Source organism: Bombina bombina, chromosome 1, assembly GCF_027579735.1.
Source record: "Bombina bombina isolate aBomBom1 chromosome 1, aBomBom1.pri, whole genome shotgun sequence".
In the NCBI taxonomy this organism is placed as follows: Eukaryota; Metazoa; Chordata; class Amphibia; order Anura; family Bombinatoridae; genus Bombina; species Bombina bombina.
Window position 1 is genome coordinate 300253217 of NC_069499.1, and position 24696 is coordinate 300277912.

A 24696-nucleotide genomic window follows, 5' to 3' on the forward strand; every position below is an offset into this window, starting at 1 on the left:
CTATATGCATAATTTTGCTCTTGGTAATATTAAAGTGAATGTAAATTTTGATGCGAAAGTGCCTGTTTTTTTAAACTTTGATTAAAAACAGGGGCACTTTAATTCATCAAAATTTACATTTCACTCCTGTTGTGACAAAAAACGTAACTTTTAAACTTCACAGCAGCTCCAGCTTCCTCCGGTCTCACAAGCCATTTCTGATGTCAGAAATTATTGATAGGTCATCCTCCAATCACAGCTTCCCCCCTGGGGGATTCAGTGTCTGATTCACTGCGGTGATTGGAGGAAGCCGGATGCCTCATTTTAGACCCAGGAAGAGGCTTTGAAACGGGTGGAGGAAGCTGGAGCTGCTGTGAAGATTAAAAGGTAAGTTTTTTTTCACAACAGGAGTGAAATGAAAATTTTGATGAATTTAAGTGCCCCTGTTTTTAATCGAAGTTTTAAAAACCGGGCACTTTAACATCAAAATTTATATTCACTTTAAATTCCAGATCCCATTTATTTTCATATCATTGCTCATTTGACCCAAACCTCCTGCAACATTAACTTTGTTACAGTTTGTTGTATCATCAGCAAACAAGCACAAACTTCCCCTGAAGCCCACTTCCAATATCACTGATAAACATTTTAACTGACCCCTCTTTTGAATGTATTCTATTAATTGAAATCCTTTGCCTTCTCCACTGAGGAGATGAGGACATCCCCACCAGATCCGCAAAACAATGTCCTTTGTGGCCATGACGGAGCAATCAGAATCACAGATGCTCGCTCCTGCTTGACGCAAGCTATCAGACGAGGGAGAAGCGATAATGGAGGAAAAATATATGAGTCTGAGGATCCCTCAACCTCGACCTGTACCTGGGTAGCTTGGTATTGAGGAGGGATGGCATGAGATCTATCTCCGGCGTCCCCCACTTGCTGCATATCACTGCAAACACCTTGGGGTGATGAGAACATTCCCCTGGGTGAAAGGATTGCCTGCTGAGGAAGTCCACTTCCCAGTTGTCCATACAAGGAATGTGGATCACTGACAGCGTACATTTGTGAATCTCTGCCCACTCTAGTATCTGATACTTCTCTCATCGCCAAGGAATTTCTCGTTCCCCCTTGACGGTTGATATAGGCAACCGAGGTTTTATTGTCTGATTGGAATCTGATAAACTCGGACGAACCCAGAAGGGGCCAAGCCTTCAAGGCATTGAAGATTGCCCAGAGTTCCAAGATATTGATCGGAAGGGGCCTTCTTGGCACCTCTAACGGCTCCCCAGCCGGAAAGGCTTGCGTCCGTAGTTACAATCTCCCAGGACGGTCTCAAAAATCACGTGCCTTGGGACAAATGATCTGGACAGAGCCACCAGGAGTGCGGGTCTCTCGACAGGCTGTCCAACACGATCTGTTGAGGCAGATCTGAATGGTCGCCATTCCATTGTCTCAGCATGCATAGTTGTAAGGGTCTGAGATGGAATCTGGCAAAAGGAATGATGTCCATGCAAGACACCATGAATCTGATTACCTCCTATGCACTGAGCCACTGAGGGTCTCGAGGAGGCCTGGAGGGCAAGACATGCAGAAGTTAGCTTGCAACGTCTCTGATCTGTGAGGAATATTCTCATGGATATGGAGTCTATTATAGTTCCCTGGAAATTCACCATTGTAAGTGGAGTAAAAGAACTCTTTATCTTCCATCCATGTGATCAAAGAAGATTGAGAAGGGACTCCGAATGTTCTTCTGCTAGAAGAAAAGATGGTGCCTGTACCAAGATATCGTCCAGGTAAGGCACTACTGCAATACCTTGTGTTCTGGCAACGACTAGAATAGCCCCCAAAACCTTTGTAAATATCCTTGGAGCAGTAGCTAAGCCAAACGGAAGAGCTATGAACTGGAAGTGCTGGTCCAGAAAAGCAAACCTCAGAAACTGAAAATGTTCCCTGTGAATCAGGATGCAAAGGTATCCATCCTTCAGGTCTATTGTGGTCATCCCAGAGACAGAACTTTTCTTTACTTTCTGCGATGAGATTTGTTTAGTGAAAATGTTTCTGCAGGTCATTTTTAAATAAAATTCCATTTTAAATTAGACAGCTACACTAAGGCACCAGTTTAATTGCAATTTGTTGGTTAACTGAAGAATAAAGCAATTTTTTATGTTTTATAATATAGTGCAGTAGTTGAAAATTGCATTGCAAATTAGCTGCATACAAAAAAAAAGACATTTTAAAATATCTCTTTAATAAATCTGTTTCCTTTTCTCTTGGTCTAACATAGAAATGTAGTAATAAAAAGAAGCAGTGCTCTTACATTCAGAATAAACAGCTTTGCAGATTGGTAAAGGCTAAGGGGCGGATTTTGAAAAAATCTCTGAGAGCCAGTTAACAAGCAGTGCGCTGCTGCTTTGCATCACTACTGCATATTTGACTGCTCACTTCAAACAGCACTTTGCCCTGGATGCACTGTGTTAAGGAAAATTTATACAGTGCAGCCAGAGCACAGATCTGTTTGAAGAGAACAGTCTAATGTGGAGCAGCACTACAAAGTTCAAGCGCTAACAGTTCCTGCATGTGTCCTGTTCTTTCTGCGGACATGCTGCATTTTCTGCGATGACATCTCACATCACTGTATGTTCTGCCTTGGGGGTAAACTGTCCATCCTGAACCAGATGAAGGATTGACCGTATAGTCTCCATCTTGAAAGAGGGAACACTCAGAAACTTGTTTAGGCATTTTAGGTCCAGAATTGGACGGAAAGTTACCTCCTTCTTTGGAACCATGAAAAGGTTTGAATAAAACGCCAAACCTCTTTCTGATGTAGGTACCGGGACAATTACTCCTAGAGTGGAGAGAATCCGTAAGCAACCTAAGAAGGCAGCCCTCTTTTCTGGTCTTGTCGAAAGACTGGAGAGTAGGAATCTGCCCCTGGGCGGATGAGACTTGAATCCTATCCTGTATCCTTGAGATACAACCTCCAGGACCCAAGAATCCTGTACATCCTGGAACCAAGCATCTGAGAAAAAGAGACAGTCTGCCCCTACTCGATCCGCCCCTTCATGGCGATTTGTTCTCGGAGGGCTTCTTAGTCTGTTTGGACTTATTCCAGGAGTGAGCCGGCTTCCGAGTACTCTTGGGCTGCTTGGACTTGAAGAAGACTGCTGTTGTTGTAACTTTTCAGCACAAAAGGAACAAAAATTACACAGTTGCCTATTCTTCTTATCCTGCGGTAGGAAGGCACCTTTCCCTCCGGTAACCGTAGAGATAATGAAGTCCAACCCTGGACTGAATAAAATCTTCCCCTTGAAGGGAAGAGAAAGGAGTCTGGATTTAGAAGTCCTATCCACAGACCAAGACTTCAACCAGAGAGCCTGGAGAGCTAGAACTGCAAAGCCAGCAGCCTTTGCATTTATGCAAATAATCTGCTTATTCGCGTCACAGATGAAGGAGTTAGCAATTCTTAGTGCTTTAATTCTCTCCTGAATATACTCAAGGGGAGTCTCCACCTCAGTGAGCTCCGAAAGAGTGTCGCACCAGTAGGTAGCTGCTCCAGCAACCGCGGCTACAGCTGCCACCGGTTGAAATAAAAACCCTGTATGTTGAAACATCTTTCTCAGAAAAGTTTCCATTTTTTTATCCATAGGCTCGCTAAAAGAATGTCTATCTTCCAGAGTGATAGTAGTATGCTTAGCAAGCTTGGAGATAGCACCATCCACCTTCGGGATGGAGCCCACAAATCTAATTGAGAACCAGAGACCGGGAATAATTTTTTAAAAGTAGACGAGGGGGAAAAAGAAGTTCCTACTCTTTCCCATTTGTTACTAATAATGTTACTAGATTATTTATGGGATTTTTAAATTCACTCGGTGACAGATAACCCCAGAGGCAGAACTTTTTTTCACTTTATGCAATGAGATTTATTTAGTGAAAATTTTTCTGCAGGTTATTTTTAAATAAAAATCAATTTTAAATTAGGCAGCTACACTAAAGCATCAGTTTAAATGCAATGTGTTGATTAACTGGAGAATAATTCAATTTTTAAAGTTTTTAATAATATATTTCAGCAGTTGAAAATTGGATTGCAAATTTGCTGCAGACAAAAAAATAAATTGTAAAAAGTCTCTTGAATAAATGTGTTTACTTTTGTTTTGGTCTTACATAGAAATGTAATAAAAAAAAAAAAAATAAAATAAAAAAAAAGAAGAGGTGCATTGCTCATAGGAATGGCTTATATTCAGAAAAAACAGCAGACTGGGAAAAGCTTGGGGTTGGGATTGAAAACAGTCAACAATCAATGGGCTGCTGCTTTGCAGCTCTACTGCATATTTGACTGTTCACTTCAAACAGCACTTTGCTGTGGATGCGCTGTGTTAAGGAAAACTTTCACATTGTAGCCAGAGCACAGCACTGTTTGTAGAGAACAGCCTGATGTGGACCAGTGCTGCAAAGTTAAAGCACTAAAAGTTGCTGCATATGTCCTGTTCTTTCTGCAGACATGATTCATTTTCTGCGATGACATCTCAGATCACTGTATGTTCTGCCCTGGGGCAGATAACTTTTAAGATTCTTTGCCTTTCTAAAAATAAGGTCTGGATTTACTTTTAACTCTATCCCCTAAGAGGATCCTGTTGGATATAATGCCAGTGCCTATTAAGAATATTTCTGATTTCTACATGCTGAGAACTATATTTGTTAATAAAAGGTACAGTGATGGAGTTTTCGTTCGGTATTACATTTATTTCAAACAAATGTTTTGTTCTTTTTGTGTTGCTAATATTTTCTTAAAGGGACACTGAACCCAAATTTTTTTCTTTAGTGATTTAGATAGAGCATGCAATTTTAAGCAACTTTGTAATTTACTTCTATTATCATTTTTCTTCGTTCTCCTGCTATCTTTATTTGAAAAAGAAGGCATCTATGCTAAGGAGCCAGCAAATGTTTGGTTCAGAACCATGGACAGCACTTGTTTATTGGTACTGTCCAATCAGCAAGGACAACCTAGGTTGTTCACCAAAAATGGGCCGGCATCTAAACTTAAATTCTTGCTTTTCAAATAAACATACCAAGATAATGAAGAACATTTGATAATAGGAGTAAATTAGAAAGTTGCATACTCTGTCTGAATCACAAAAGAAAAAATTTGGGTTCAGTGTCCCTTTAAGAGTTTGTCTGTCTATGGTTCTTACTAGATTCTTAGTGTCTTGTACTTTTTTCTGATTATATCCCTTATCTATAAACCGATTTATTAATATATCTGATTGTACATCGTAGGACTCTACATCAGTGCAGTTTTTCCTCACCCTTAGAAATTGACTTTTTGGAATATTAGACTTCCACCTATTTAGATGGCAACTCTTATAGTGGTTACAATTATTTGAGTCAATCCTAAGGTATTTGAGTTAAGATCTTCAAGAAAAAGTTCCAAAATGTATTGGTCTCCTCTCCAGATCAGGAAGACATCATCTATATATCTTCTTGCCCATAGCTGTCCACCTGATCTGGAGGAAGAAATCATTATTAAATAGGAAGCTATTGTTCTTAAGAATAAATTCTATGCTATTTATCAGAAATTTATTTTGTTCCTCCATCAAAGTATGGTCTTTATCTATAAAAAAAAGGCAATTGCTTTTAAACAGAGTGTATGATCAATATTAGTGTACAAAGAATTCACATCACAGGTGACCATGTTGTAGTTATCTTTCCATTCTAGTTGACTCAAAAGATTGAGAAAATGTGTTGAATCTTTCAAATAAGCTAGCAGATTGATTACATAGTTCTGAAGATAGTAGTCAACATACTGGGATAGATTAGATGATATTGAACCAATTCCAGAAATAATTGGGCGACCTGGGGGGAGGTGAGATGTTTATGTATTTTTGGCAAAAAATAGAATGTTGGTGTTCTGGGATGAATTTCCTGTAACAAAAAATGAACTCAAAGTCTGTCAGAATACCTATTGATTATGCTTGATCTAGTATTTTATTAAGTTTTTTCTTTTGATCAATTATTGGATTACATTTAAGTTTAGTATAAGTAGTTGTATTGTGTAGTAATCTATATGACTCTTAAAGATAGTATTGAGTATCCATAATAACAATTCTGCCCCCTTTATCTGCAGGCTTAATTATGATCTCTTTGTTATCTTGTAAGGAATTTAGTACTTTCCGTTCTTTTGGTTTCAGGTTATCTCTTACTTATTTGGTTACGTCTAGTTTTTCTAGATCCTCTGACTTTTATCTCAAAAGTTTTCAGGCATTCTCCCTTTTCTTGAGTAGGATAAAATGTAGATTTTATTTCAAAATCTGAATGTGTGACATTACTAGGTTTAGTCACTGATCTTGTAAGGGGTGTTTTGAGAAAATATCTTTTTAAAGTGAGTTTACGGACAAACTGGTTGATATTTATTAATGTTAAAAATTTATTGAGTTTGCATGTTGGTGCAAAAGTTAAACCATTTCTTAGAACATGTTCCTCTTCTTCATTTAGTTTATATTTACTAACATTGAATATACCTGTATTGTCATTTTTTTTTCTTTAATTTCAACTATTTTAATCTTTTTTGAGGTTTTTCTCCCTCTTCTGCCTCTTTTTCTTTTTTTCCTTTTGGTGTACCCCATAGTTCTCTGCATGAAGAAATCAGAAATATTCTTAATAGGCCCTGGCATTCTATCCAACAGGATCCAATCTTAGGGGATAGAGTTAAAGGGACATTATACACTCATTTTTTCTTTGCATAAATGTTTTGTCGATGATCTATTTATATAGCCCAGAAATTTTTTTGTTTTTTAAAAATGTATAATTTTGCTTATTTTTAAATAACATTGCTCTGATTTTCAGACTCCTAACCAAGCCCCAAAGTTTTATGAGAATACCGTCAGCTACCTTCTCCAGCTTGCTCTTGTTTGTGTAAAGGATCTTTTCATATGCAAAACAAGGGGGGGAAGGGAGTGTCTTATTTCTCACTTGCAGTGGGATTTCCAGCTACCTTTTCAACAGAGCTAAACTGAGAGCTTCTAAGAAAATTTTTAAACAGTTTTATACTGGATTTTTATATCAGTATCTGTGCATCTTATTCTTTATAGTAGTGTGTATTACATGCAGTTATATGAAAATGAGTGTATACTGTCATTTTAAGAAAAATCCAGACCTTATTTTTAGAAAGGCAAAAAATCTTAAAAAAGTTATCTGTCACCGAGTGAATTTAAAAATTCCATAAGTAATCTAGTAGATAGAGACCTAAGAAAAGAGAAATTATCAGTTTTTTTCTCATGCCACACATGTAAATCTTGCAAATCGAGCAATAAGATTAAAAAAAAAATAGTATCCACTGATGAGCAATATACCTTTATAATTAGGGATATTATTAAATGCAGTGATTCCAATGTCATATATTGTATTAAATGTTCTTGTAACCTAATATATATAGGACAAACGAGTCGTTTGTTGAGAGATAGGATTAGGGAACACATTTGGAATATAGAACATAATACCAATAAAACAGTACTTTATCAACATTTTACAGATATTCCTCATGGAGATTTAGGATGCTTTCATTTTTGGGGAATTCTTAAAATTCACCCTAGTATTAGGGGAGGTAATATCGAAAAAATACTTCTCAAAAAAGAGGTTGAGCTCATTTTTAGCTTTACGACACTACACCCTCAGGGACTTAATAGTTCTTTTGCTCTAAACACATTAATCTAGTCACATATATAGATTTATCCCATTTTGGTCTAAATTTATATTATACATATATCACTTTGTTTATTTATTATATATAGAGAAACTTCACTCTATTCATTCACTACTAATTTTATTAGTTTCGCATTATGATGTGCACGATAGAATTCTTTAGTTTACATAATGCACGAGTACATGTTTTACAGTACATTTTATAGAAAGTCAACATATAGTTAATAACCAATTTGTTTGTTAAATCCCCAGACAGGAACACCCAGTTACACAGGAGTAGCTTTCCCCCACCTAGAGTTTTTAAGAGTGTGCCCAAATCACAGTTGCTTAGAGTAGATAGGATAGTGACAGACCCAAGTACTAAAGAAGTCAGATCCAGGGATATGAAGGAGAAATTTGTCAGCAGAGTTTATAGCATACAGGAGCTAGAGGAAGCTGAGGATTCGTTAAAAACCCCAGTCAGAAGTAAGAGAATAAACCCAACCAGATTAAACTTTGTGAGTTCATATAACACAATGAGCAAGAAAGTGTTTAATATAATTAAAAGAAATTGGTTTCTGTTAAAAGAAGCCTGCCCAGAGATCAAGCAGTTCCAGGAATACCCCAGAGCCTCATACCGTAAAGGCAATACTATAGGTAAAAAGTTGGTTCATGCCATGCCCACTACCAATGTTCAAAGTAAGAGATTCTTTGGAACCCCCAAGTATGGTACGTTTCCGTGCTTGGGCTGTGCCCAATATAACATCATTAAGGGAGGTGTTATTTCCCACCCATATACTGGGAAAAAATATAACATCAAGGGTCACTATACCTGTAGTTCGACTTATGCTGTATATGCGCTAAAGTGCCAATACGGGCTTCTGTACGTTGGCGAAACGACCCAAAGAATAAGGCAGTCCAATTCACTCATAAGGAATAAAGGGTTAATGTTAAAGTGAAGGTAAAGTTACCTTCATGTCTATGTCTAATATAACTCTTTGTTTAAAATCAATAGCACTTTAATTCATGAATTTTCTTAAAACGTAATGTAAATCAAGATATCGCTGTTTTAACTCACTTTTTTAATGACCGCAAAAACATCCCGTTATGTTTTATTGTTTTCCCTTCTAGATCACGTTTTCCTTTGCGCCAATTGAAAATCTGGCCGTTAGGCGGCCGTCACACCACGTCACCCCCCTACTTAATGTTATGCGCATGCTCTTCAATTTATTTCTTATTATCTAAATCCACGCGCGCTCCTGTTTCGCGCATGCATACTGGGATTACTTAGAAAATCCCATAATACGTCATCGTATTATTATTACGGGCTACTCCGATATGGACAAGTGCATCACTTTACCCCTCAAACTGTAAATTGGAAGTACCGCTTTAATCTAATAGTTTATTAACATATTTTATCTCTGACAGTATAGTAGTCAATGAATATAGTAATTCATTGACTACTATGTGTCAACGGCGATTGGCGCATGCCTAGTTGGAATTAACTTTGTGAACGCGCTTTGGTGGAACCGAAGATGTCACACTCAGGAGAACAAGGAAGTAGCGGAAGGGAGGAGTCTGCCACAAGACGGTACAGACTTTCAAACATAAATATTATAAATACTATAGCTAAAAGATAAAAAATATATTAGCGACTGGATTAAGGTGCTATAAATAAATACTTGGCCAATTTCAATAGCTGTCAAATTTACCTTCACTTTAAAATGTTTTTCTTCTGTCTTATGAAATGAGCTGTGATGATGTAATTTTTTCTTAACCCCTCCCATGCGTGTTTATTGGACACCTGTTTTATTGTTGTGTCTATAAATGGTGTATAGTTTGTAATTGTGATTAGCTTGAGAAAGGGGCATGTGCCCCGAAACGTTGCTCTAATAAAAAGGTATAGCCTTTATACCGTGTGCCACTTTGTGTCGTGCTTCTATGTATCCTGAGGCCTAGAGGGTGGTCTCGTAAGGTATTGCACCGGACTGTTTATAAATATAATCTGGAAATACTGAGATACACTCAGTGGTGAAGTGCGGATTTCATTGTTTCAACATAATATAGTGTTTTCTAACACATTGTTTATATACTTTCTCTTTAGTCTATTCACTTAGAGCCCCTGATATATAATATTTTTGATATATATCTCTCTAGTTGATTCCACTTATATTTTATAATATAATGTCCCCTATTATTGTTTCTCAATAGGTATGTGGATACTACTGTGATGTTGAAACATTTCACAAAATCATCTATAATGACCAATTGTTGGAAGATATAGTAATTCTATATACATGTGTGAAGGATACATTTTTTAATTCTTTCATTTTTTATATTCATATTCATATATGGAAATATACATAGGTATATTTTTAACATATTTTTGACCACACAAGTCTTACTTTATTATCATTTTCAATTTTTATATATTCTTCCTAATTCTGATTTAATTTTATATATAGAACATACTTTTAATGTTTTTTATCCCAAGATTGGTGTAATGGGTGTATACTAGTGGATAAAACTTAGATATGTGTGGCATCATAGATTGATTCGACCTCTATATCTAATTGTTTACTTTCTGTTCTATGTTTGGCTTTAACCAATTCACAATGGTACACACATATATATATATATATATATATATATATATATATATATACACAGTATATATATGTTATGATATACAGTATGTTTCTGTTATATATATTTTTTTTTTCTTATTATGTCTAGTTTAACATACTATATTATATATACAAATTACTATGCATATATTATTATAGAAACATTTTGTTTGTTAAATAATAGTTGTTACCTTTATCAAATGTATATGCCCTTAAGAAATGACGAATAGACTAAAGCTTTAACAACACTATAAGATTTGTAATGTTTTATGCCTATTCTTGTTTAATTGGGTAATAGTTTTCACCAATCACCGCCCTTTATTCAAAGGATGTTCCTTATAAAAAGGCAAACGTTACCTGTAGTAAGCATCTTGATAAAGACAGTTTAGTCTGCAGAAACACGTAGATTGTGCTTACTACTCTTGTATTATTGTCAGAGGGGTGAATTACTCACTACACAGGTTCATCTCTATCTTTATATTAAAAAGAGTTTAGACATATGAATAATTCCTGTCTATGTGTGTCTATTCCCTCCCATCCTCTGTAATTAGGTCACTCAGGTTTATCATTTGTTTTGTATGGCTAACAAACAAACTATATGAATACAGGTGGCCCTTGTTTTACAACGGTTCAATTTACACCGTTTCAGAATAACAACCTTTTTCCCAGTCATGTGACTGCTATTGAAAAGCATTGAGAAGCAGTTCTTTTATTAAAATAGCCAGTAGGTGGAGCTGTCCGCTTGTGTTGCAACAAAGCCAAGCAAGCTGAAATTAATCAGTTTAACCAGACCTGAACTATCAAGCAGATTTCAAAGGAACAAGATCTTCCTGCCTATAAATCAGTCCAGATTGAAATTCATAGAAAGAACTGTTTGCAGAAAAATGCAAGTGAAGTCTGTGTTGTGTGATTATTTTATTAGGTTTATAATGCTGTTTAGCATTTAAAGTCTTCATTTCAAAGCTTTAAAAATAATGTATTAGGTGTTACTTATGACAATTTTGAGAGCGGCCTGGAACCTATCTCCCTCACTTCCCATTGACTTACATTATAAACTGGGTTTCAATTTACAACGGTTTCGATTTACAACCATTCCTTCTGGAACCTAACCCCGGCGTAAACTGTGGGCTACCTGTAATCCCTGTTTGGTACTTATCACCCTATCAGCTGTAATCCTGCCACAAGTGTTTGAATAACCTTTTGTTTTGAGGCCACAAGGATATCAGCACCAGATTGCACGTTTAAACAAACCTACTACCAAAATCTGTTTCAAAGTACAGCTTTACAACAGCTTTGCAACAACAGAAGATACATAGTATTGTTTGGAAGCCAGCGGACCATGTCACCTAGTCACATGACCTGACGTCAATCCAACGGAATTCACTACAGAAGCTGCTCACTCACAGACAGTGGTTTTCTCTCCTTTGTATGCCACTCCATTGGAGTCTGTGCACAGCGGAAAAATATCAACTAACATCTATACTTACAGACTAAGTATCGCTGTTTTTTTCCTTACCTATATTTAGGTCTGTTACGGAAAGGATAAGGATCTGTGACAGTTTGTTGCAAAAATTTTGTATTGATACAGAGACACACGTATATAAGAGTCATGATTTGTCTGTATCTTGTTTATTGTATGATCTGTTTTGATTCTCACATGCTTTATTAATATCATGTCCATTTATTAGCTTTCAGACTGCTATTAAGACTAATCATTTAAGGTCTAAATATTTAAACAGATGCCGGCATCAATTTTTTTTAACATATAAGTTTTTTATTGGTATTTTTTTGTTCCTTCAGAACAGTTCATTAAACAGTTAATTTCATTATTATACCAATCTTGGGTCTTCTAATTTTTATTATATTTTATATTATATATTTTCTGTATTATTATATATTGTTCAGTAAAATAGCTCATTTCAGCTACACAAGGAATTATATATATATCCTAGTTTTTTGGTCGGCCCTTTTTGAAGCACTTTGTCCCAAACCCCTTTTTGTATAGCCTGTCACCCAGACACTCTACTAAATCAGTGACTCAAAATGAGTATTGCTCTTGAAGTAATATGGGTAGCACAGTGTCTTACTGGCTGTATCACCCACCGATGCTATACAGGTTATGGGCAGTTGAGGGGGATAAGCAATAAAGAAACCCCCAGGGTAATTAAAATTACACATGATCTATTGTGAAATGAGAACTTTTGCATAAACAATAAATAAACTGCAATATTGCAGTGCAACTTAAAGGGACTGTAAAGTCAAAATTAAACTGTCATGATTCAGATAGAGCATGCAATGTTAAACAACTTTCCAATTGACTTTTATCATTAAATTTGCTTTGTTCCCTTGGTGGTATTTTTGAAAAGCTAAACCTAGCTAGGCTCAAACTAATTTCTAAACCGTTAAAACCCGCCTCTTAGCTCAGAGCATTTTGAAAGTTTTTCACAGTTAGACAGTACTAGTTCATGTGTGCCATATAGATAACACTGTGTTCACTCCTGTGGAGTTATTTAGGCGTCCGCATTGGTTGGCTAAACTGCATGCCTGTCAAAAGCACTGAGATAAGGGGGCAGTCTGCAGAGGCTTAGATACAAGGTAATCACAGAGGTAAAACATATATTAATATAAACATGTTGGTTATGCAAAACTGGGGAATGGGTAATAAAGGGATTATTTATCTTTTTAAACAATAAAAATTCTGGTGTAGACTGTCCCTTTAATAAAAAATAATAGAACTTTGTTTATTTCTAACTATGGGGTAGATCACAATTCTTTAGAAAAGCTTATCAAATGATTTATAATTTAAAGCGATAGTAAATCTTATTGTTTGTGAAACGCTAGGATTTACCAGTGGAACAAATGAAGGGAACTTTCAGTAATGGACTATGAAATACTTCATGCTGAAAGCTCCTTTATTTGTCTGAAGCGTTCTCCGCGCTGAGCACTTCAGGCCGTCGGCAGCAGAATGCTATTTTTCAGTGAAGTGACGTTTCCACCACCTTACTGCAAAATAGCGTTCTGCCGTAGGCTGCCTGAGGAGCTCAGCACGGCGAACGCTGCAGACAAATAAGGGAAATTTCAGCATGAAGTATTTTATATTTCATGATTAGAAGTCCCCTTTAACCCTTTCATGCCAGGTTAAATTTGTCTACATCGGAACAACGTTCCAATGTAAACAATTTGAGATCATGCGATCACGATATTTCAATAATGGGATTGGGTCAAGGGGGCAAGCCTACCACGCTAGGCACGCCCACCATGACCCAATCCTATTCAAGAAGCGCTGTTGGCTTCAGTAAAGCAAAATGGCTAGGACGTTGCTAAAGCCCAGCGCATTTAGGACAGCATGCAACGTCCCAATGTTGGGAAGAGGTTAATCTAAAGGATTGTGATTGACCCCTATGTTTGTAATCGCTTTGCAAGGTTTACAACAGACATCTGTTTCATAATAAAGTGCTCTACAAATTAGGGCATTTTATTATTAGACCAGAAGGTGCATGTAAGAAATCAGTAAAATGTTTACAAAAGTAGTATAACTTCCTAGATATTTTATTTATTTTACAGCCTGGGTAAAACTAGAGTTTAGTTATTTTCTCAACGAAACAATATTTTACTATAAAAATCGGTTTAGGAATTTAATTCATGGTTGTGAACAATACTGCAATGTTTCTATCAACAAAGACAGAATGGGGAGCAATATTTTAGGTTTTAAAGACATTTATTTTCTTTCCATAGACTTTCAAAAAGTATCAGCTTAGGTGGAATTGTAGCTAGATTGTAACAAACAGTATATTTTAAACCAATGCATAGTATGAATGCCTGCAACAATAGCTTAAACAGTACTGTATTATAAGAACATAATAGGTATCAGCAAAACCCATGTGAAAACACTGTCTGTAAAACATATGTTAGTATTTAAAAGCAAAACCGACTTTTTATTTAAACTTTGCACGTTGCCAAAATGTCACATATTTATGTTCAATTATTTCTAGCGACAGATACATAGGCCCACAAAAGTGATCACGTGATGTCAGCTCCAAATACAGAGCGTCCATCTTGAAATACTATAGGACAGTTTTGCATAGCTACACTTATGATTGTGCATTTGTGTTAGGCCAATGTGATGCGCACAATGAGGATGTTTGCTATTCACATACCTGCACTACTTTCTTTTGATTCTCGTTGTTGACAGTTTTTTTTCCAGTCTCCGTAGGCCACTGTCAGCACTATGACGTGGCGCCGCACTGCATCTTGGGATTCTCTTCCAGTTCCTAGATAACGTGGCATCATTCGTTACCATAGAGACCAACGCGGAAGTGAGAAATCACACGCTGCTGCATTGCAGGGCAGAGCTTACACGTCAGCTATATCAAATGGTGCAGGGTTTTTGGTAATCAAGTACTATATGCACTTTAAAAATTTCACTGCTGATTATTTACGAATGACATTACATACAATTTTAAAAGGTTACAATATTATAACGTATTATTGAAGAACAATATAGCTTGTGAGTGACGACAAACTCTGCATATGTCCTACATATTGGTATTCCCAAGATGTTTTTACTTTTTACAAAGTTATCACTAAAAATCGTTGATTGGCTTTTCACCTTTATTTAAGAGAAAGAGTATGCACTAGACGAATTAGACACACTGAAATCTAGTTCTCAAAAATATATATTTAGAAAAAGAATAAATATATAAAAAAAAAATAGTAAAATAATTACACATAACTATAAATGCGGCTTTATGTTAAAAAAAAGGAAACCCGTATATGAATTCAAGAGATAGTCCATTAATAGTTAAATATTTTAATTAAATAGGAAAAACATAAAAATATGTTCAAATACAATAAAAAGTTATACTTGCATTAAAGGGACATTATACACTTGTTATTTCTTTGCATAAATGTTTTGTAGATGATCTATTTATATAGCCCATAACGTTTTTGTTTTTTTAAATGTATAGTTTTTCTTATTTTTAAATAACATTGCTTTGATTTTCAGACTCCTAATCAAGCCCCAAAGTTTTTTGAGAATACCAATGTATTCCTCCTCCAGCTTGCTCCTGTTTGTGTAAAGAGTCTTTTCATATGCAGAGAAAAGGGGAGGGGTGGGGGAGCGTTTGTTATTTCCCACTTGCAGTGGGTGTTCCAGCTTCATTTTCAACAGTGCTAAGCTATTCATGCACCTTCTCTTTAACCTAATAGTGATTGGCTTTAACGCCGTTAGGACAGCATGGAATTTCCTGTTTCTGGGTCCTGCTTCCCCTCCATTGCCTCCAAAGCGCTGGATCCGGTTTGGGGGCGTGCCTAGCAACTCAGGCAGTAACCCTGGATTCAATGAGCGCTCATGAGCAGTAAAATCATTGGCTGTTACTGTATCTGCTTTGATCTGAGGGAGAAAGGAAGACAGATCAGTGCTACATTGTGTCTCACAGTGCTTGTGCTGCTTTTTTGGAGAAAAGTGTGTGTGTGTGTGTGTATATATATATATATATATATATATATATATATATATATATATATATATATATATATATATGGGGCGTGCAGTCATAGGAGGCAGGGCCTGCCCTGCCACCTGCCATATGGGGCAAAGTTTAATTAAATTTTAATAAATTAAAAAAACTTTTTTTTTTCCCCCCATTCCCCCCATGTAACACTTTGTAGTGACAGGTACAGGACCGCTTCTCTCCATAGCACTACATGGGTCATAGGAAAAGCCGCGCTGGAGCGCCACCTGTGTGCTGTCAATATATTAGCACACAAAATTGAGACCATTATGAGGCATCCCTCTTGATGCCTCCTAGCAAGGGAACCAATCAGATATGGTCATCTTCTGGTGATTGACAGCACCAGGAGAACGTGACCGGCGATGTTTGACTCCCTGCGCATGCTCAAGCCAATGATCTTAGCATGGTGCCCCACCACTGAGATGGAAGAATGAGCCTATTTAGAAGAAGCAGAGATGAGTGTGTCTGTAAATATGAAACTTGTGTGCAGCTTTTGGCTACAGTCTCTACACTAACAGCGGAGCACAGCGTGAAACCCCCTAGGTGACATCATGAGGGGAGGGGTCTTGTGGCATCCCTTTCTAATCTCCCCCCTTGTGACAGTGGACCAACATCAAACTCCATAAGTTCCAGCACCGCTCCTCTAACTGCATGCTGCAAACGTTCTAAAACAACAGCAGTAGAGAAACGCAGCAGCACGGTTAAAATTGCTCATTATATTTTTTCTCTGTTGGTTTTAAGATGCATTGAGCAATTTTAGCCTTGCTGCTGCGTTTCTCTACTACCCTAGTGACAATGGGACGTGGGTACAAGAGGAAGCTAGAACATCTGATCGCCTGACCCCAGCAGCACGAGCAGACTGAGAGAGCAGGGCAGCCAGCATAGCTAGAAATAGAAACATCATGCTGTGCTGTTTCCCTGCATACTCGGTAAGAAGCCAGTTTGTAACTTGTTGGACCCGACCCTCACCCAGTCTCTTACGTTGTTACTTGAAGAAAGTGTGCTGCTTCTGTATGCGTACTATAATCCCTTATGCATGACAGCTGAGGTACTAAAATTGTAATGAGCACAGTCTGTGTTTTATTTATATATATATATATATATATATATATATATATATATATATATATATATATATATATATATATATATATATATACCGGTATATATATATATATAATGATCATCCCTGTTCAAAGCTGCGTTTTTAAGTATTTTTACATTACTATAAACATTCTTACTTTAAAATGTCCTTACTTTTTCTTAAAAATAAATAAATAAATAAAATCAGTTGTATATTTAAAAGGGTGGGAGATTTTATATTTTGGCAACTAGGTTTTACTTGCCCTTAGGTCAAACGTTGCCAATCCTCACCTGTGATGGAATCCTCTATAAAAACTTATTATAAAACTAAAGGGTTTGTCTGTGCCCAATTTATCCTTGGAGTAGATGGCCCACTCTCTGATAAGGACAATTTACATTAATGAACCCAATCAGCTCTGGGTCATGTTTCTTTCTCTTGTTGTTTAATCTATACTACACTTTAAAAAACACCCTTTAAATGCAATAAATAAATTAGTCACTTTAATGTTTATTTATAACATTATAAATGTATTTTTTCCCAGTTAACTAAACCCACATATGTATATTGTTGCTCTGTAATTAATAGTTATAGTAGTGTGAAAGAAACGGTGTCACTGTCAGAGAGTCTGTGTGTAAAAGGGAGTAAGAGTTCCCTTTTACACACACTCAGATACAGAGAGAGAGAGAGATAGAGAAAGAGAGGGAGAAGAGATAAAATTATATATATATATATATATATATATATATATATATATAATGTGTGTTTTTCGTGAGTATCATAGCCAATGCTTCACCAGTCTCTGACCTCACTGCACGTCACTGTGATATATATATATATATATATATATATAGTGTATCTCACAAAAGTGAGTACACCCCTCACATTTTTGTAAATATTTTATCATATATTTTCATGTGACAACACTCAAGAAATGGCACTTTGCTACAATGTAAAGTAGAGAGTGTACAGCCTGTATAAAAGTGTAAATTTGTTGTCCCCTCAAAATAACTCAACACACAGCCATTAATGTCTAAACCATTGGCAACAAAAGTGAGTACACCCCTAAGTGGAAATCTCCAAATTGGGCCCAATTAGCCATTGTCCCTCCCCGGTGTCATGTGACTCGTTAGTGTTACAAGGTCTCAGGTGTGAATGGGGAGCAGGTGTGTTAAATTTGGTTTTATCGCTCTCACACTCTCTCATACTGATCACTGGAAGTTCAACATAGCACCTCATGGCAAAGAACTCTCTGAGGATCTGAAAAAAAGAATTGTTGCTCTACATAAAGATGGCCTAGGCTATAAGAAAATTGCCAAGACCTTGAAACTGAGCTGCAGCACGGAAGGCAAGACCATACAGGGGTTCTACAGGTCAGGTTCCACTCAGAACAGGCCTCGCCATGGTCGACCAAAGAAGTTGAGTGCACGTGCTCAGCGTCATATCCAGAGGTTGCCTTTGGGAAATAGACGTATGAGTGCTGGAAGCATTGCTGCAGAGGTTGAAGTGGTGGGGGGTCAGCCTGTCAGTGCTCAGACCATACGCTGCACACTGCAACAAATTGGTCTGCATGGCTGTCGTCCCAGAAGGAAGCCTCTTCTAAAGATGATGCACAAGAAAGCCAGCAAACAGTTGGCTGAAGACAAGCAGTCTAAGGACATGGATTACTTGGTTCAGATTATGTCAAGCGTGTGTGGCGGCAACCAGGTGAGGAGTACAAAGACAAGTGTGTCTTGCCTACAGTCAAGCATGGTGGTGGGAGTGTCATGGTCTGGACCTGCATGAGTGCTGCCGGCACTGGGGAGCTAAAGTTCATTGAGGGAACCATGAATGCCAATATGTATTGTGACATACTGAAGCAGAGCAGCAGGGCAGTATTTCAACATGATAACGACCCCAAACACACCTCCAAGACGACCACTGCCTTGCTAAAGAAGCTTAGGGTAAAGGAGATGGACTGGACAAGCATGTCTCCAGACCTAAACCCTATTGAGCATCTGTGGGGCTTCCTCAAACTGAAGGTGGGGAGCGCAAAATCTCTAACATCCACCAGCTCTGTGATGTCATCATGGAGTGAAAGAGGACTCCAGTGGCAACCTGTAAAACTCTGGTGAACTCCATGCCCAAAAGGGTTAAGGCAGTGCTGGAAATTAATGATGGCCACACAAAAACATAATTTATGTAAGAACTTACCTGATAAATTCATTTCTTTCATATTAGCAAGAGTCCATGAGCTAGTGACGTATGGGATATACATTCCTACCAGGAGGGGCAAAGTTTCCCAAACCTCAAAATGCCTATAAATACACCCCTCACCACACCCACAATTCAGTTTAACGAATAGCCAAGAAGTGGGGTGATAAAAAAGTGCGAAAGCATATAAAATAAGGAATTGGAATAATTGTGCTTTATACAAAAATCATAACCACCCCAAAAAAAGGGCGGGCCTCATGGACTCTTGCTAATATGAAAGAAATGAATTTATCAGGTAAGTTCTTACATAAATTATGTTTTCTTTCATGTAATTAGCAAGAGTCCATGAGCTAGTGACATATGGGATAATGATTACCCAAGATGTGGATCTTTCCACGCAAGAGTCACTAGAGAGGGAGGGATAAAATAAAGACAGCCAATTCCTGCTGAAAATAATCCACACCCAAAATAAAGTTTAATGAAAAACATAAGCAGAAGATTCAAACTGAAACCACTGCCTGAAGTACTTTTCTACCAAAAACTGCTTCAGAAGAAGAAAATACATCAAAATGGTAGAATTTAGTAAAAGTATGCAAAGAGGACCAAGTTGCTGCTTTGCAAATCTGATCAATCGAAGCTTCATTCCTAAACGCCCAGGAAGTAGAAACTGACCTAGTAGAATGAGCTGTAATCCTTTGAGGCGGAGATTTACCCGACTCAACATAGGCAAGATGAATTAAAGATTTCAACCAAGATGCCAAAGAAATGGCAGAAGCTTTCTGGCCTTTTCTAGAACCAGAAAAGATAACAAATAAACTAGAAGTCTTTCGGAAAGACTTAGTAGCTTCAACATAATATTTCAAAGCTCTAACAACATCCAAAGAATGCAATGATTTCTCCTTAGAATTCTTAGGATTAGGACATAATGAAGGAACCACAATTTCCCTACTAATGTTGTTAGAATTCACAACTTTAGGTAAAAATTCAAAAGAAGTTCGCAACACTGCCTTATCCTGATGAAAAATCAGAAAAGGAGACTCACAAGAAAGAGCAGATAATTCAGAAACTCTTCTGGCAGAAGAGATTGCCAAAAGGAACAAAACTTTCCAAGAAAGTAATTTAATGTCCAATGAATGCATAGGTTCAAACGGAGGAGCTTGAAGAGCCCCCAGAACCAAATTCAAACTCCAAGGAGGAGAAATTGACTTAATGACAGGTTTTATACGAACCAAAGCTTGTACAAAACAATGAATATCAGGAAGATTAGCAATCTTTCTGTGAAAAAGAACAGAAAGAGCAGAGATTTGTCCTTTCAAAGAACTTGCAGATAAACCTTTATCTAAACCATCCTGAAGAAACTGTAAAATTCTCGGAATTCTAAAAGAATATCTCTCTGGATACAGATTTACGAGCCTGTAACATAGTATTAATCACAGAGTCAGAGAAACCTCTTTGACTAAGAATCAAGCGTTCAATCTCCATACCTTTAAATTTAAGGATTTGAGATCCTGATGGAAAAAAGGACCTTGCGACAGAAGGTCTGGTCGTAGCGGAAGAGTCCACGGATGGCAAGAGGCCATCCGGACAAGATCCGCATACCAAAACCTGTGAGGCCATGCCGGAGCTACCAGCAGAACAAACGAGCATTCCTTCAGAATCTTGGAGATTACTCTTGGAAGAAGAACTAGAGGCGGAAAGATATAAGCAGGATGATACTTCCAAGGAAGTGATAATGCATCCACTGCTTCCGCCTGAGGATCCCGGGATCTGGACAGATACCTGGGAAGTTTCTTGTTTAGATGAGACGCCATCAGATCTATTTCTGGAAGCTCCCACATTTGAACAATCTGAAGAAATACCTCTGGGTGAAGAGACCATTCGCCCGGATGCAACGTTTGGCGACTGAGATAATCCGCTTCCCAATTGTCTATACCTGGGATATGAACCGCAGAGATTAGACAGGAGCTGGATTCCGCCCAAACCAGAATTCGAGATACTTCTTTCATAGCCAGAGGACTGTGAGTCCCTCCTTGATGATTGATGTATGCCACAGTAGTGACATTGTCTGTCTGAAAACAAATGAACGATTCTCTCTTCAGAAGAGGCCAAGACTGAAGAGCTCTGAAAATTGCACGGAGTTCCAAAATATTGATCGGTAATCTCACCTCCTGAGATTCACAAACTCCTTGTGCCGTCAGAGATCCCCACACAGCTCCCCAACCTGTGAGACTTGCATCTGTTGAAATTACAGTCCAGGTCGGAAGCACAAAAGAAGCCCCCTGAATTAAACGATGGTGATCTGTCCACCACGTTAGAGAGTGTCGTACAATCGGTTTTAAAGATATTAATTGAGATATCTTTGTGTAATCCTTGCACCATTGATTCAGCATACAGAGCTGAAGAGGTCGCATGTAAAAACGAGCAAAGGGGATCGCGTCCGATGCAGCAGTCATAAGACCTAGAATTTCCATGCATAAGGCTACCGAAGGGAATGATTGTGACTGAAGGTTTTGACAAGCTGAAATCAATTTTAGACGTCTCTTGTCTGTTAAAGACAGAGTCATGGACACTGAATCTATCTGGAAACCCAGAAAGGTTACCCTTGTCTGAGGAATCAATGAACTTTTTGGTGAATTGATCCTCCAACCATGATCTTGAAGAAACAACACAAGTCGATTCGTATGAGATTCTGCTAAATGTAAAGACTGAGCAAGTACCAAGATATCGTCCAAATAAGGAAATACCACAATACCCTGTTCTCTGATTACAGACAGAAGGGCACCGAGAACCTTTGTAAAAATTCTTGGAGCTGTAGCTAGGCCAAACGGCAGAGCCACAAACTGGTAATGCTTGTCCAGAAAAGAGAATCTCAGGAACTGATAATGATCTGGATGAATCGGAATATGCAGATATGCATCCTGTAAATCTATTGTGGACATAAAATGCCCTTGCTGAACAAAAGGCAAGATAGTCCTTACAGTTACCATTTTGAACGTTGGTATCCTTACATAACGATTCAATATTTTTAGATCCAGAACTGGTCTGAAGGAATTCTCCTTCTTTGGTACAATGAAGAGATTTGAATAAAACCCCATCCCCTGTTCCAGAACTGGAACTGGCATAATTACTCCAGCCAACTCTAGATCTGAAACACAATTCAGAAATGCTTGAGCTTTCACTGGATTTACTGGGACACGGGAAAGAAAAAATCTCTTTGCAGGAGGTCTCATCTTGAAACCAATTCTGTACCCTTCTGAAACAATGTTCTGAATCCAAAGATTGTGAACAGAATTGATCCAAATTTCTTTGAAAAAACGTAACCTGCCCCCTACCAGCTGAGCTGGAATGAGGGCCGCACCTTCATGTGGACTTAGAAGCAGGCTTTGCCTTTCTAGAAGGCTTGGATTTATTCCAGACTGGAGATGGTTTCCAAACTGAAACTGCTCCTGAGGATGAAGGATCAGGCTTTTGTTCTTTGTTGAAGCGAAAGGAACGAAAACGATTATTAGCCCTGTTTTTACCCTTAGATTTTTTATCCTGTGGTAAAAAAGTTCCTTTCCCACCAGTAACAGTTGAGATAATGGAATCCAACTGAGAACCAAATAATTTGTTACCCTGGAAAGAAATGGAAAGTAGAGTTGATTTAGAAGCCATATCAGCATTCCAAGTTTTAAGCCATAAAGCTCTTCTAGCTAAAATAGCTAGAGACATAAACCTGACATCAACTCTGATAATATCAAAAATGGCATCACAGATAAAATTATTAGCATGCTGAAGAAGAATAATAATATTATGAGAATCATGATCTGTTACTTGTTGTGCTAAAGTCTCCAACCAAAAAGTTGAAGCTGCAGCAACATCAGCCAAAGATATAGCAGGTCTAAGAAGATTACCTGAACACAGATAAGCTTTTCTTAGAAAGGATTCAATTTTCCTATCTAAAGGATCTTTAAACGAAGTACCATCTGACGTAGGAATAGTAGTACGTTTAGCAAGGGTAGAAATAGCCCCATCGACTTTAAGGATTTTGTCCCAAAATTCTAATCTGTCAGACGGCACAGGATATAATTGCTTAAAACGTTTAGAAGGAGTAAATGAATTACCCAATTTATCCCATTCTCTGGAAATTACTTCAGAAATAGCATTAGGAACAGGAAAAACTTCTGGAATAACCACAGGAGATTTAAATACCTTATCTAAACGTTTAGAATTAGTATCAAGAGGACCAGAATCCTCTATTTCTAAAGCAATTAGTACTTCTTTAAGTAAAGAACGAATAAATTCCATTTTAAATAAATATGAAGATTTATCAGCATCAATCTCTGAGACAGAATCCTCTGAACCAGAAGAGTCATCAGAATCAGAATGATGATGTTCATATAAAAATTCATCTGTAGAGAGAGAAGTTTTAAAATATTTTTTATGTTTACTAGAAGGAGAAATAACAGACATAGCCTTCTTGATGGATTCAGAAACAAAATCTCTTATGTTATCAGGAACATTCTGCACCTTAGATGTTGAGGGAACTGCAACAGGCAATGGTACATTACTAAAGGAAATATTATCTGCTTTAACAAGTTTGTCATGACAATTAATACAAACAACAGCCGGAGGAATAGCTACCAAAAGTTTACAGCAGATACACTTAGCTTTGGTAGTTCCAGCACTAGACAGCGATTTTCCTGAAGTATCTTCTGACTCAGATGCAACGTGAGACATCTTGCAATATGTAAGAGAAAAAACAACATATAAAGCAAAATTGATCAAATTCCTTAAATGACAGTTTCAGGAATGGGAAAAAATGCCAATAAACAAGCTTCTAGTAACCAGAAGCAAAGAAAAAATGAGACTGAAATAATGTGGAGACAAAAGCGACGCCCATATTTTTTGGCGCCAAATAATACGCCCACATTGTTTGGCGCCTAAATGCTTTTTGGCGCCAAAAATGACGCCACATCCGGAACGCCAACATTTTTGGCGCAAAAGGACGTCAAAAAATGACGCAACTTCCGGCGACACGTATGACGCCGGAAACAGAAAAGATTTTTTGCGCCAAAAAATCTGCGCCAAGAATGACGCAATAAAATGAAGCATTTTCAGCCCCCGCGAGCCTAACAGCCCACAGGGAAAAAAAAGTCAAATTTTTAAGGTAAGAAAAAATGATTGATTCAAATGCATTATCCCAAATATGAAACTGACTGTCTGAAAATAAGGAATGTTGAACATTCTGAGTCAAGGCAAATAAATGTTTGAATACATATATTTAGAACTTTATAAATAAAGTGCCCAACCATAGCTTAGAGTGTCACAGAAAATAAGATTTACTTACCCCAGGACACTCATCTACATGTTTGTAGAAAGCCAAACCAGTACTGAAACGAAAATCAGCAGAGGTAATGGTATATAAATAAGAGTATATCGTCGATCTGAAAAGGGAGGTAAGAGATGAATCTCTACGACCGATAACAGAGAACCTATGAAATAGACCCCGTAGAAGGAGATCACTGCATTCAAATAGGCAATACTCTCCTCACATCCCTCTGACATTCACTGCACGCTGAGAGGAAAACCGGGCTCCAACTTGCTGCGGAGCGCATATCAACGTAGAATCTAGCACAAACTTACTTCA

At 37.5% G+C, this 24696-nt stretch overlaps 1 protein-coding gene across 2 annotated transcripts in view; it reads right to left on the reverse strand.

Annotated features, from left to right (window-relative positions):
- SEC22A (SEC22 homolog A, vesicle trafficking protein) overlaps positions 1 to 14554 on the reverse strand; it is a 189790-nt gene extending 175236 nt beyond the window's left edge. The window contains exon 1 of one of the 2 annotated variants that reach the window (XM_053698069.1): positions 14438 to 14554. The gene's annotated coding sequence lies outside the window, so the exon portion shown is untranslated. The remainder of the gene's footprint in view (positions 1 to 14437) is intronic. The other variant, XM_053698068.1, reaches the window with a different exon arrangement.
- Positions 14555 to 24696: the final 10142 nt, after the last annotated feature.